General features: G+C 35.9%; 1 protein-coding gene across 2 annotated transcripts in view; it reads right to left on the minus strand.

Moving 5' to 3' along the window:
- Positions 1 to 8,316: 8,316 nt before the first annotated feature.
- Positions 8,317 to 14,094, minus strand: part of BEND6 (BEN domain containing 6) — a 47,211-nt gene continuing 41,433 nt past the window's right edge. For both annotated transcript variants that reach the window (XM_032864497.1, XM_032864498.1), the window contains one exon: positions 8,317 to 9,579. The gene's annotated coding sequence lies outside the window, so the exon portion shown is untranslated. The remainder of the gene's footprint in view (positions 9,580 to 14,094) is intronic.

Below are 14,094 nucleotides of genomic sequence, written 5' to 3' on the forward strand. Positions count from 1 at the left end.
AAGATCACCTAACAAATCTGCAGTCCCACAAAATCACATTTATGAATTTGATTGTGGTCTGCTATGAATGAGATCACACAACAGAGGAACTATGAGGCATGTTACAAGACAAAGGAATAGAGTTATTAGGAAATTTTAAGTTAGGGTAGAGGTAGGTGAAACTTTTGTGAAGCAGTATTTTGATAGGTAGACAATTAGGGCTGTGTGTAAAGAGTTCAAGGTCACGTCTAGACTACAAAGTAGCCCCAGAGTCCTGTTAACTTGAAAACTACAGAGATAACATAGATAGTGATTGTTGGCCCAGAACCCCCTTATCTGGAGCTCTGCCCTTGGTTTGGTGTGAAGCTAGTTTTCTGTGTCACAGGGATCAGCCAAGGGAGGGATATCTCATTCTTACTAATAGATATTCAAACAGCAAAGCTATTACTCCATGATTTTAGAGAACACATTTTCTCATTGTGTAAATAAGAAAGCAGTAGTCACCAAGGTCATCTTGACTCTACAAGTACAGTATTTCTTTGGGAGAAATATTGTCTGTTAATTTTTTAGCTGACTTTATCTCTCTGTTTTTTGAGGCCAGCAGATATTTACTTTCTCATTTGGAGGTCTGTTTTTGCTGGTCTAAATGAGAACATGGCATTTGATTACTTATGTTGGTAGCTAGTATTTGATGGATCTGTTTGATTTCTCCACAGTGCACGACACCTGCAGGTGCATTTGTACCAACTAAATTTGGGACTTGCAGATGAAAGTTGAGAAGAAGAAACATCTGCTAAGATAATAAACCCAAAAGCTGCATGTAAATTAATCATTTTTAAATCTCCTAAATGTCTAGATGAGATTTGAATTTAAACAATTTTTCTAATGTGCTGGTGAGAGTTCCGTGGTATATATACTGTGAATGGATGCAGGTGGGAGTCATTCAGTTAAGTTCTTGGAAAACAAACAGTAAATATGTGGCTGTAGCCCAAATATGCTCATGCCTTTCAATTCAGTAACTGTTGCAGGGAAAGTTTTCTCTCTTTATCTCTCTTTTTAAGATTTTACTTATATATTTGAGAGAGAGAGAGAGCATGCCCGAATGAGTGGGGGTGGGATAGAGGGAGAAAGACATGCAGACTCCCAGCTGAGAAATGAGACCACCCCAAGGCGTCATTCTAGGACACTGAAATCATGACCTGAGCTGAAGGCAAATGCTTAACCAACTGAGCCACCCAGATGCCCTTGGAATAGTCTTTTTCATTTTACATATTCTAATAGATGCATGGTGATATCACTTAAATTTGCATTAACCTAATTACTAATAATTTTGAAAATCTTTTTATGCATTCATTTGCCATCCATATATATATACTCATTGGTCATGACTTTTAAGGTCTTCTGCCCATTATTTAAATTACTTTCTTTATTGAATTTTAAGAATTTTTATTCTAGATTCAAGACCTTAGCAGATATGTGATTTCCAAATATTTTCTCCCAGTCTGTAGCTTGCCTTCCCATTTTCTTAAAATTGTCTTTCAATGAGAAGTTTCTACATTTGACAAAGTCTAATTTATGAATTTTTACTTGGTCATGCTTTTGGTAGTATATCTAAGAAATCTTTGCATAAGCAAAGTTACAAATATTTTTGTCTTTGTTTTCTTCTAGAAATTTATAATTAGGTTTTAATTTTAGGTCTGTGATCCATTTTGAGTTCATTTTTACCTATGACAAGTATGGATTGAAGTTCATGGTTTTGCATATGAATGTACAAATATTTTAGCACCCATTGTTGGCAAGATTATCCTTTCCTCTCTGAATTGCCTTTGTACCTTTGCCAAATACCAGTTGTTCATATATCTGTGGGTCTGTTTCTAAACTTTCTATTATGTTCTGTTGATGTATTTCTATCTTGACACCAGTACTATGCTGTCTTGATTACCGTAGCTTTGCAGTAAGTCTTGAAACCAAGTGGTGTTAGTCTTCCTGCTTTAATCTTTTTCAAATTTTCAGTTTTCTTGAATTTCTCTCAGCAACATTTAGTATTTTTCAGTGTATAAATACTTCACACATCTTGTCAGGTTAGTCACTAGGGATTTCATATTTTTTGATGCTATTGTCATTGGTATAGTTCTTCAAAATTCAATTTGACTTTTTAAATGGCTGCATAGTATTCTACTGTGTATATATACCACATTGTTTCTATCCTGTCATTTCTCAACAGACACTTAAATTGTTTCCAGGTCTCAGTTATTGTGAATAATGGTGCAATGAACATAAGAGTGCAGATATCTTTTCAAGATACTAATTTCCTTTTCTTTGCATATATATTCTGAATTGGGATTGCTGGATCATACAGTAGTTCTATTTTATTTTCTTTTTTAGGGAGAGGGAGGGGGTTACAGGGGAAGGCAGAAGGAAAGAGAGAATCTTAAGCAGACTTCACGCCCCGTGCAGAGCCCAATAATACAGAGCTTGATCTCAAGATCCTGAGATCATGACCTCAGCCAAAAATCAAGAGTTGGATGCTTAACTGACTGAGAAACCCAGGTGACCCTCTATTTTAATTTTTTGAGGAACTTCATACTATTTTCTGTAATGGTGTGCCAATTTACATTTCCACCAAGAGTGGATAAGGGTTCCCTTTTCTCCACATCTTGGCCAATGCTTGTCATCTTTTGAATTTTTTACAATAACCATCTTACAGGCATGAGGTGATTTTGACTCTGGTTTTGATTTGTATATTCCTAATGATTAATGATGTTGAGCCCTTTTTATTTTAAATTTTTAAAAATTTTTATTTATTTATTAGAGAGAGAGAGAGCCAGAGAAAGCATGAATGGGAAGTAGGGGAAGAAGGAGAAGCTTAGCAGGGAACCCGATGTGGGTCTTGATTCCAGGATCCTGGGATCACAACCTGAGCAGAAGGCAGATACTTAACCAACTGAACCACCCAGGTACCCTGAGCCCTTTTTAATATAACTGTTGTCCATTTGTATGTCTTCTTTGGAAAAATGTCTATTCAGGTCCTCTGCCCATTTCTTATTTGGGGATTTTTTTGCTATTGAGTTTTATAAGTTCCTGTATATTTGGATATTAACCTCTTATTGGATATGTGGGTTTATAAATATTTTCTCCCATTCTGTAAGTTTAACTTTTCATTTTATTAATTATTTCCCTTGCTGTGCAGAAGCTTTTTAGTTTGATATTGTCTACTTGGTTATATTTGCTTTTGGTTTCTATGCTTTTGGTGTCATAGCCAAAAAAATCATTGTCAAAACCAATATCAATGAGCTTTTCCCCTGTTTTCTTCTATTAGATTTACAGTTTCAGGTTTTTTAAAAAATTTTTTAAAAATTTTTAATTTTTTTTTTAAGATTTTATTTATTCATTTGACAGACAGAGATCACAAGTAGGCAGAGAGGCAGGCAGAGAGAGAGGAGGAAGCAGGTTCCCCACTGAGCAGAGAGCCCGATGCGCGGGGCTCGATCCCAGGACCGTGAGATCATGACCTGAGCCGAAGGCAGAGGTTTTAAACCACTGAGCCACCCAGGCGCCCCAAGTCTTTATTTTTAATTGAAGTATAATTGAGATACCATATTATTTTAGTTTCAAGTGTACAGCACAGTGATTTCTAACTCTACCACCATTCTCATATGTATATACATGTTTAAGGCTCCATGCCCAATGTGGGGCTTGAACTCACAGCCCTACAATAAAAGTCATAGCCTTTATCAACAGAGTCAGTCAGGTTCCCCCTTCCCATATTTTCAATTCCACTATAACAAAGGGTCTTACCTTCTCCCTTACTTTTTGACTTATCCGTTATTATGATTCATGGATTTCTATTTTATTTGGTGGGTTATAATTTTTGATCGCTCATTGCTATTGCAGAAATAAAACTTTTATTGAGGTATGGTTGGCAAAATTGTGTATATTTAGGTGTACAATATATTTTGATGTTATACATTGTGAAATGCCACAATTAAGCCAATTAACATATTCATCAGCTTACATAGTTAACGTGTGTGTGTGTGTGTGTGTGTGTGTGTGTGTGTGTGGTGAGAACCCTTAAGACCTCTTCTTAGGGCCCCTGGCTGGCTCAAGTTGTTAGAACATGTATTATACTTTATACTTATAACCCTTGGGGTTATAAGTTCAAACCCCATGTTGGATGTAGAGCTTACTTAAAAAAAAGAAATCTTCTCTCTTAGCAAATTTCAAGTATATAATACATTTTTATTTTAGTCACCATGCTATACATTAGGTTTCCAGAACATACACCTCTGATAACTGAAAGTTTATTCCCTTGTACCAACATCTCCCCATTTCCCTCATCCCTACAATACCTGGTAACAACTGTTCTATTTTCAATTTCCTTGAGTTCAACTCTTTTACATTTCACATATGAGGTCATATGTGAAACATATCTGTCTTTCTGGCTTATTTTGCTTAGCATAATGTCTTCCAGGTATATCCATGGTGCTGTAAATGGCAGGATTTCCTTCCTTTTTATTTTATTTAATTTATTTATTTTAAAGAGGTTTTATTTATTTATTTGTCAGAGAGAGAGAGCACACAAGCAGACAGAGTGGCAGGCAGAGGCAGAAACAGGCTTCCCCCTGAGCAAGGTGCCCAATGGGGGACTTGATCCTAGGACCCTGGGATTATGATCTGAGCCAAGCAGCCACTAACCGACTGAGCCACCCAGGCATCCCTCCTTCCTTTTTAAATTTAAATTTTCATGTCTGTTTATTCTTCTTTAATTTTGAATAGTTTCTTTCTCAACCTTTTCTTGTCTTTCATATCATTGACATTTTTGGAGAATATAAGCCAATTATTTTATAGAATGTTCCTCAGTTTATGTTTGTTAGTTTTTCCTCATGATCACGTTCAGGTTATATCACTGGCCAGAATACTACTTAAGTGATCTTGTGTTGCTTTTAAGGATTCACATTCAGAGATACATGAATATTTGTCTGCCCCTTATTGATGATGAGGATTATTGATAATAATCATCTGGTCAAAGTATTGTCCACTTTCTTCCACTTTTTCTGCTGCACATTTAGATTTTTCTCCTTGTAATTTATGATCAATCTGTGATTTAATATGCCGAGAACATGCAAATATCCTCTCCTCATGAAACTTACACTTCAATATTTAGTATCCTCTGATGATTCTTGCCTAATCAATCTTTACTCTGATAGTTGTAAATAGTAATTTTCTAACTCTACCACCCTTTCCATATTTTTAATTGACATTTTGCTATAATAAAGGGTCTTCCTATCTCCCTTACTTTTTGATTTATCTATTCATTTTTATTATGGATTCATAGATTTCAGTTTTATTCAATGGGTAATAACCCGTTAACGTCCTAATTTATTTTGGTGTTCAGATTGTCCCAGGTTTGGCCAGTTGGAGTCCTTTTTGCAGCCTCATGTGGCCATCATTCTTTGAACAGGCTCTTACTTTTTGGCAAAATATACAATGTTCCACGCACATTTGGTACCTTCTCAGCTCCCGCCCTGGAATCCGCCATTCCTATAAGGAACACTTTATCTTTTGGTGGAAAATGGTATTTAGAAATTAAGATCTGAGAAAAATGGATACAGGCCATCTTTAGCAAAAGGATAAAAGATAGTACCTATACTCAAACCCCAAAGTTTTTTTCTTAATCCTAGGAATCAAAAATAAGCTTAGTGCCAAAAGATTAACAAAGCTCAGAGCTAAGATTCAGTGTAAAACTTATCTCACCATTATGGGTAAAGTGACTTTGAATGGGTGTAGACCCAAAGATTCTCAGATGTGCTCATTCTTATCATATTAAAGAGTATGGAAACTGGGATCTCAGCAGAATCTAGGTAGCCCCTTCAAATTGTTAAAGCTCTAACAATAGAGGAACATCAGTGACCTGTCTATGTCATAATAAACCAAGTAATATTTAGCTTGCTGCAGCAAGCGAGAACTCCCCACAGGCAAAGTTTAGGAACATTTAATCTGGAAGTCAGGGAGGACTTTTAAAATGAGTAGTAGGTGCTTACAGGGCAGAATAAATGTCTTTTCTTCTAGGGCAAAATAAATAAGTGTTAATACTTGGATCAAGTGCTCTAAGAGGGTTTTTTAAAAAAATTATTTATTTATTTGAGTGAGAGAGTAAGAGAAATCACAGAGAGAGAGGGAGAAAGAGAAGCAGACTTGCCACTGAGCAAAGAACCCCATTGTAGGGCTCCATTCTAGGACTCTAGGATCATGACCTGAGTTGAAGGTACCCCAGGTACCCCAGGAAGAATCAGTTTTATAAAGAGAAATTCCCCCAATGTTACGAAATTACTTAAGGAAAATCCACCCCCCCCAAATTTAGCATTTTTGTTTTTGAGAGTAAAAGTTGAAAGAAGGATTTTAAAATTCATCTAGAGAAAGGGTGCCTGGGTGACTTAGTCAGTTAAGTGTCTGACTCTTGATTTCAGCTCAGGTCTTGATCTTAGGGTTGTGAGTTCAAGTCCTATAAAAATTACTCATGAGAAAAATGATGTCATAGAACAGATGAAAATACTGACCACACTGTCCATTATAAGGTTAAAAAAAATATATATATATATATATATATATATATTTTTTTTTTTTAGGATTCCATCTACTAGGTAAATCTCTCTCTCTCTTTTTTTTTTTAAACTTTATTTGTGAGAGGGGTGCCAGGGTGGCTCAGTGGGTTAAAGCCTCTGCCTTCAGCTCAGGTCATGATCTCGGGGTCCTGGGATTGAATCTTGCATCAGACTCTCTGCTCAGCGGGGAGCCTGCTTTCCACCGCCCACCGGCCCCCACCTCCGCCTCTGCCTACTTGTGATCTCTCTGTCAAATAAATAAATAAAATCTTAAAAAAAAAAGATTTTGTTTGTGAGAGAGAGAAAGAGTGTGAAAGACTGTGTACAAACAGGGGTGAGTAGCAGTTTGAGGGAGAAGCAGCACCCCCCGCCCCCCGCCCTGGGACAGGGTGCCTAACTCCGGACTGGACCCCAGAGCCCCAGGATCATAACTCAAGCCAAAGGCAGACCTTCAAACTGACTGAGCCACCCAGGGATCCCTACTAGGTAAAAATCTTAATGTAACTATAATGTAGAAACTCATATATTAGTAAGTTTTTCTTTGAGATTTAGGAGTGCTTATTGTGGTTATACAAAGTCTTTCTCCTTCAGATAACTTAAACATTCACATATTTATCTCAGTCCAACTTTTGTATTTTATTAATCTGGAATTCTTTATGAAATATAGTTTGAAGTAGGAACATAATTATTTTTCATTTACCAGTTACCTCAATATCATTTATTGAATAAACCTTCCTTTCTCTACTTATTAAAGGTTCTATTTCAATCATATTCTAAATTTGTATGTATGTGAATATATAACACATGCATACATGTACACATACATATATATTGATTGCTTTTGGGGCACTCCTTAGTTTCATTAGTTTTCTTATTAGTAACTAGGTTTTTTTTTTTTTTTTTAAGATTTTATTTATTTATTTGAAAGAGAGAGAGAGAGCACAAACAGGGGGAGCAGCAGAGGAAGAGGGAGAAGCAGGCTCCGCTGAGCAGGAAACCCAATGCAGGCCTTGATCCCAGGACCCTGGATCATGACCTGAGCCAAAGGCAGACACCTAACTGACTAAGCCACCCAGACACCCCTTATTGGTAACTCATTTAGAACCAGTATATGAAGCTGAATTAGAATGAATATATATATTCTATTATCTATAAAAAATACCAACCCATCTAAAAGTAGAAATTCTAGGGGCGCCTGGTGGCTCAGTGGGTTAAAGCCTCTGCCTTCGGCCCAGGTCATGATCCCAGGGTCCTTGGATCAAGCCCCTCATCGGGCTCTCTGCTCAGCAGGGAGCCTGCTTCCTCCTCTTTTTCTGCCTGCCTCTCTGCCTAATTGTGATCTCTGTCAAATAAATAAATAAAATCTTTAAAAAAAAAGTAGAAATTCTAGTTGAATAATAGTTGTTTTGCAAAGAAAATTTTATTTACATTTAGTTGGCAAAACATACTACAAAGTAGTTATTTTAAAAGGAAATCACATGTATCTCAGTGAAATCACTATTTTTCAATAAAAATGTTAACCTTCCTGAATAGTGTGTATATATCCTACATAGCATACACATTTATCTTGGATATTGTCCCTATATCCTACCTTGTATGGCTCTTTAGAAGACAAGCCAGAGTCACATAGGTCATTATAATGATTATGCCTTTGTATGTGTGGGTGGAGAAGCAAACAGCCCAGAAAAGGATCTTTTTCCTGGACTTTACACCTTAATAAGAAATGAGCAAATACTTTTTTATGTTTCCAATGGGATTTATTTATACTTCAGTAAAAGTAGCAAATGTTCACATAAGTTATTTCCTTAATCATATTTATTTTGTACGACCACATTGTTATCAAGCAGCATTATGGAATGTTCCCTGGGTCCACAGTTCTGAACATTCCAACTATTATATGCATCCTCTTTTCCAAGTTTAGACATGACCTTGTAACTGAAGAAGCATGGCTTGTTATTGCAAAGTTGTCATGTGTGACAACCTGACATCACAGGAGAAGCCTCTTGATGAAGAATGTTTTATCTTTCATTCATTTACAAAATGGTATTTTTCTTTTTATGTGATTATACAACCCATGTGATTTTATTTTCAATTCTTTTTTCTTCTGATACAATGAAATCAAACCAGTTAAAACTAAGCAGTGTAGCAATAAAACCAACCAAATACACAGGATGATATATCTTATATAGGGTGTTTTAAAAGATATTTATGTTTTATATTACATATCTGTATTTAATGTACTTGGGCAATAAAAATTTAGAAGCATGTAAACAGAAAAAAATTTCAATTTGATGCGTTGTTTTAATACTCACAAAAACCTAGGTTTATTTCTTTTTCAGGAGTACAGTGAAATAGTTCTACATTAAAACTAAAAGGTCTTGCTACTTTCATATTTTTTTCTGGAGATTCTTATTTTATACATTTTTAGGTAACAGAATAATTCTGTTATTTCATTGAGAAGATGCCATTGCTTGGTTAGATATGATTATCAGATTTTAGGCCAATTTTGCTGCCCTCACGTTCATGAACATTGATTACTGCACTGTTTACTTTTCCAAACATGTGCTTATGTTAAAGATCCAAAAACTTAAATGGGGAGTCATTGGTAATAATAAATGTACAGTGATTGATAAGGACAATGACAAATCTTAGGGGTTGAAGTTTTTGTTGTTATGATGAGAGCTCTATTGTGTTAAGTTAGCTGTGCAGAGAAACATTTGGAGACAGGAAAATGCATTATGTCCAAGAAACCATATTGCATGCTTAGTTGACTGCTAGAAATTCTCTGGTTTGATGCATCACTGATATTTACGGTGGAATCTACATGCAGCTTCTTCAGCAAGCTCGTTGCTCCATCAAGAGCCCTCAATATTACAGATGTCTCACAGCCTGTCACTATGTATCTCTGAGCTCCCAGCCAGGGAGGCTGCAGATTCTCCAACAAAATCCAGTGTTAGATTCAGAACTGAAGGTGTTTTATTTCAGTTACCTACAATACCTATAAAAAGCAAATTTCAAAAAAAGAGCAAATTTTGTTAGAGTTCTTACTGTACTTTTAATAGGTACATGAGTTATTTTAGTGTCTACTACAAATTTTTGCTTACAAATACAAATTGTTTATAAAAACTATTATTATTGAGGTGACTTAGAAATTATTTTATGATCTATTCAGAGGAATTCCAGCATAGACAACAATTACAATATTTACATTTATTTTTATCTCAAATGACTTAAAAACCCTTTGTATTAGGTAAAATTTCAAACCCACAAATTAAAATGAACCATCTCCACATACCCATCAACCATCCTAAGAGATTATCAACAATTCTGTTTGTCATTCTTCACTAACATTTGTTGATTGTTTAAATAGCAGGCAGTTTTCCAAATCTGGTTTACCTCTTTCAAAATTCACAAAATCCAAGTGAGCTAGGTTAGAGGCGGATTACTATAAAGCAATTAAATTTTGTTTGCATGAGTACCTTCCAATATGTTCACACATATATTTATTTTTGTTAAATTTGCAAAAGTTAGATATTTCAACCATAATCAGTTAAGACAACTGTCTTTCCCTTTCAGTTGTCCCTTAGTCATATTTTCTCCTCTGATTGTAACCATGGAATGGCAGTGGGCATTTCTGAGATTTTGTTAAGGGATATATTTTTGTGCTTTGTCATCTCATCTATGTATGGTTATGTTAGTGGTGGCCTTTCCACTTTGCAGTGCCTTCTAACAAAAATATGAAAATGGTCAATTCAAAGAATATTTAAGAGGATTCACTCCATAGAAAACTTGAAATGCCTTGAAGTCTTATAGCTTAGATGTCAGAGCAACTTAATAGAGGTCTCCCCAAATTTGACAACAATCCTAAAAATTACATTGCTACTGAAGAGTTAAGAATTTGAAAGAAAACTCTGTAAAGTGTAAAAAAAAAAAAAAAGCAATTTTCATCCACTATGCTGCAGGATAGTCCAAATTATTTTTTTTATTCATTCTATTGCAAAGTTGTCAAATGAAGAGGCAGTCAACATGTAAGCAACTCCCCAAAAGTAAGATAAAAGTATTATAGAGCTGTTAGTAAAAGCATTATGTAACTCCCCCTCCATTATGTGACATTTGAGAAATTTGTTAACATTTAAACATTATGTCATTTTGGGGTATCTGGCTGGTTTAGTCAGTAGAGCACGCTACTCTTGATCTCAAGGTCTCTGTTGGGCATGGAGCCTATGCAGAGTTGTAATTGATTGTGTATTCATAATTTTGGGTTTCTTAAAGTGAGTTCTCCAAATACTATTAAGCTGTAGGTTCCACAAATCCTGGATCCATCCCTAAGGTAGATAGTATTATTACCCTACCTTAAATTAAAATTCGAAGAGGTCAAGTGACTTTCCAAAGGCCACACATTTATCAAGAGGTGGAGAAGGCTTAGAAACCAGAATTTCTGATCCTAAAACATATAATTTTATATGTCCGCTTGGCTAGGCTACCAAGTTGTTTGGTCAGACACCAGTCTATATGTTGCTGTGAAGGTATTTTTTAGATGAGATTAACATTTAAACAGTAGATTTTCAGTAAAGCACACTACCCTCCATGATACAGGTGGGTTTCACCCAAGCAGTTGAAGGCCTTAATAAAAAAGACAGAGGTCCTTTGACTAAGGAGGAATTCTGCCTTCACACCACCTTTTTTTTTTAAATTATATTACTTTTTTAAAAAATTTCTTTTCAGTGTAACAGTATTCATTGTTTTTGCACCACACCCAGTGCTCCATGCAATACGTGCCCTCCTTAATACCCACCACCTGGCTCCCCCAACCTCCCACCCCCTGCCCCTTCAAAACCCTCAGGTTGTTTTTCAGAGTCCATAGTCTGTCATGGTTCACCTCCCCTTCCAATTTCCCTCAACTCCTTCTCCTCTCCATCTCCCCATGTCCTCCATGTTATTTGTTATCTCCACAAATAAGTGAAACCATATGATAATTGACTCTCTCTGCTTGACTTATTTCACTCAGCATAATCTCTTCCAGTCCGGTCCATGTTGTTACAAAAGTTGAGTATTCATCCTTTCTGATGGAGGCATAATCACCTTTGAACTCAAGACTGCAACATCAACTCCCTGGGGCCGCAGCCTGCTAGCCCATCTTGCAGATTTTGGACTCACCAGTCCTTACAGTTGTGTGTGCCAATTCCTTCAAGTGTCTCTTTTATATACATCCCATTTCTGTTTCTCTGGAGAACCATGACTAGTGCAATAAGAAATACAAAGGACTCTGGGGTCATACAAAGGATGTATGTCCTTTGTATGTGTATGTATACAAAGGACATCAAAATAAAAAGCTTTGACACAGTAAAAACCATCAACAAAACAAAAAAACAACCTACTGAATGAGAGAAGATATTTGCAAATGACCTATCTGATAAAGGGTTAATATCTAAAATATTTAGAACTTCTACAACTCAACACCAAGAAACCCACCAAACAATCCAATTCAAAAGATGGGCAGAAGACCTGCATAGACATTTTCCCAAAGAAGACATACTGATGACCAATGAGCACATGAAAAGATGCTCAACATCATTAATCATCAAGGAAATGTAAATCAAAGCCACAGTGAGACATCACCTGACACATGTCAGAATGGCTAAAATAAAAAACACAGAAAAAACAAGTGTTGACAAGGATTAGAAGAAAGGGAATCCTCATACAAATTGGTACAAATTGGTAAATTGGTACAGCCACTATGGAAAATAGTATGAACTTTCTTCAAAAAAAATTTAAAAAAGTAGAAATATCATATGATCCAATAATTCTACTACTGGGTATTTACCTGAAGAAAACAAAAACAGTAATTTGAAAAGATATATGCACCCTTATGTTTATTAAAGCATTATTGGCAATAACCAAGGTATGGAAGCAAACTAAGAATCCATCAATAGATGAATGGATAAGGAAGATGTGGTATGTGTATACACACACACACACACACACACTGGAATATAATGTAGCCATAAAAGGACAAGATGATGCCACTTGTGGCAACATGGATGGACCTTGAGAATATTATACTAAGTGAAATAAATCAGGCTGGGAAAGCCAAATACCATATGATTTCTCTCATATGTGGAATCCTAAAAAAAACAAAAAATAAAAAACAAAAAACAAACAAGTGAATAAGGAAAAGCAGAATCATACAGGTAAATACAGAGAAAAAAAATGATGGTTGCTAGAGGAGTTAGGGTGAGGGATGGCCAAAATGGGTAAAGGGGTTTGGGAGATACAAGCTTGCAGTTATGGAATGAATAAGTCATGGAAATAAAAGGCACAGCAAAAGGAATAGAGTCAATGGTATTACAATAGGGTTTATGGTGACAGATGGTAGCTACACTTAGGTAAGCAAAGCATAACATATGAACTTGTTGAATCACTATATTGTACACCTGAAACTAACATTAATTTATAATATATGTATATGTAATATTATTGTAGAGATTAAACTGACCTGAAACTAACATAACATTTTGTGTTAAGTACACTGAAATTAAAAAACTAATAAAAAGATTTCTTAAAAAGATACAAAGAATTATATGCTAGTTGACTATATGCTAGTGTTGACTCTCTAATAGTTACTAATCATATGATCTCGGCAATTCATTTAACCTCCTTAGGGTTTAGTCTTATTATCTCCAAAGTAAGGAAATCATTTTTGATCAAGATTTCTTAATCTTGGCACAGTTGACATTTTGGGTTAGGTAATACTTGTTGTAGGGGAGAATATCCTATGCCTTGTGGAATGTTTAGCAACATCTGTGGCTCCGTCCACTAGATGCCAGTAGTTTCATCCAGTTGGGACAATCGTATCTATCTCCAGACATTTTCAAACAACCCCTAGTTGAGGGTCAAGGGACAAAATTTCCCCCCATCCTACTTGAGCATTGCTGTATTAGGTCATCTTTAAGTTATAATATATGCATATATAATATATTGTAGGGATTAAACTGACTGAGGCAACTTTGAAAAGTTCAGAAGGCTGTCTGACTAGTGGAATGTTATAGAGGTGATTTTTTTTTTTTAAGATTTTATTTATTTATTTGACAGACACAGTGAGAGAGGGAACTCAAGCAGGGGGAGTGGGAGAGGGAGAAGCAGGCTTCCTGCTGATCAGAGAGCCCGATGCTGGCTTGATCCCAGGATCCTGGGATCATGACAGGAGTTGAAGGCAGATGCCCAGCGATCCAGGTGTCCCCTCAGAGGTGATATTTTAATATTCTGTAATTCTTATAAATAAAGTTTTCTTTAGTTCCTATAAGAAAGAAGCAAAAAATGGAAAAAGGCCTGAAAGATTGACAACAAGCTCTTGGCAAAGTGAGCCCCAGGCAACTTGAGGGGAGTCACAGAAATGAAAGAGAAAAGCTAAAAAGGGGAGAAGGATGGAATTCAGTGCTTATCCTCTCAGAAACAAATCTTAGCTGGGAAATTATTGTTGTTTCAAGTCCAAGCCTCCGGGGGCAACATTGCG

The sequence above is a fragment of the Lontra canadensis genome, unplaced genomic scaffold, assembly GCF_010015895.1.
Source record: "Lontra canadensis isolate GAN:19392208 unplaced genomic scaffold, GSC_riverotter_1.0 scaffold27, whole genome shotgun sequence".
In the NCBI taxonomy this organism is placed as follows: domain Eukaryota; kingdom Metazoa; phylum Chordata; class Mammalia; order Carnivora; family Mustelidae; genus Lontra; species Lontra canadensis.